The sequence below is a fragment of the Moschus berezovskii genome, chromosome 18, assembly GCF_049115385.1.
Source record: "Moschus berezovskii isolate FMDL1 chromosome 18, NW_MosBer_1.0, whole genome shotgun sequence".
NCBI classification, from domain to species: Eukaryota; Metazoa; Chordata; class Mammalia; order Artiodactyla; family Moschidae; genus Moschus; species Moschus berezovskii.
The window spans coordinates 61,470,437-61,471,938 of NC_142477.1; the positions used below are offsets into that span (position 1 = coordinate 61,470,437).

The following is a 1,502-nucleotide window of genomic DNA, read 5'->3' on the forward strand; positions in this document are numbered from 1 at the left end:
ACTTCACATTCCAAGATGTCTGGTTCCAGGTGAGTGATCACGCCATCGTGATTATCTTCGTCGTGAAGATCCTTTTTGTACAGTTCTTCTGTGTATTCTTGCCACCTCTTCTTAATATCTTCTGCTTCTGTTAGGTCCATACCATTTCTGTCCTTTATCGAGCCCATCTTTACCTGGGTGTCAATATCCTTTAAACAACGCCTTTAAAAGCACTCTAGACAGCCATTTCCATTTTAATATTTGGGTGAGGATTGTAGCCTTCTATCTGAAAGTCTTCAGCCTTGAAGTCATCAATTGTCTCAACTTTTCAAAGGATTTTGAGCCTGGGGAAAGGCCTTGGTTCTCACTGAAGTTGAGTTTTCAGTGGCTTGATGTGATTCAGGTAAATGTGTGCATCTCCCAGAGTGTGTACGAAGTCACCTGGCTTCAGGTCCATGATGTGTGTGATCATGTAGGTGAGCAGGGCGTAGCTGGCAATGTTAAAGGGCACACCCAGGCCCATGTCTCCCGACCGTTGGTACAACTGGTAGGACAGCTCCCCATTCACCACGGAGAACTGGCAGAGGGCATGGCACGGGGGGAGGGCCATGAGAGGGAGATCTTTTGGATTCCAAGCACACAGGATGATTCTTCTGTCGTTAGGGTTGGTTTTGATTGTGTCGATCACTTTTTGCAGTTGATCTACTCCTTGACCTGAATAATCTGAATCCATATCTTTGTATTCAGCCCCAAAATGCCTCCACTGGAAGCCATAAACTGGGTCTAAATCCCCTTCAGCTCTGTTGGAGAAGCCCAAGCCGTCCAAGAAGTCTTGGGACCCGTTGGCATCCCAAATTTTCACTCCCTTGGAAGACAGTTCCTTAGCGTTGGTGGATCCCTTGATAAACCACAGCAACTCCTCCAAAACACCTTTCCAGAAAACACGTTTGGTTGTCAGCAGAGGAAATTCATCTCTCAGGTTGTACCGCGCCTGCATCCCGAACATCGACAGGGTGCCGGTGCCGGTGCGGTCATCCTTCCGGAAGCCGCAGCGGAGGATGTGCTCGATCTGCCCCAGGTACTGCAGCTCCCCGTGCGGCGGCGGCGGCCTCGGCTCGGCGCCCTGCTCCTGCACGGCGGATGGTGACGGCGGGTGTGGCGGCAGGAGCCAGCGGCTGGCATAGTGCTGGTTCCGGGCTCAGCGGCGAGGGCCGGACGGCGGCGGGCACGGCCTCCCAGCTCTTCCCAGGAATCTCTTTTGGAGCATCTTTTCCTATGTTTATTTGCCATTTGTATTTTTTCTTTAGTGAAAATCCATCCATGCTCTGCTCCATTTCCTATCAGATTGCCTTGTTATCCACAGGTATTATTTGTATATGATATGAAATATTGCTCTTCATTAGCTGGGTCAGTCACACAGATGTCTATTGATGTTCTCAGGTACATACCAGTTTAGAACTATCGTATATTTTTGGGAAATTGAGTATTTTATTATTATGTAGTAACGCTTCTGTCTGAATACC

At 48.9% G+C, this 1,502-nt stretch overlaps 1 pseudogene; it reads right to left on the bottom strand.

Annotated features, from left to right (window-relative positions):
* Positions 1 to 214: 214 nt before the first annotated feature.
* Positions 215 to 1,161, bottom strand: LOC148774997 (thymidylate synthase pseudogene; annotated as a pseudogene).
* Positions 1,162 to 1,502: the final 341 nt, after the last annotated feature.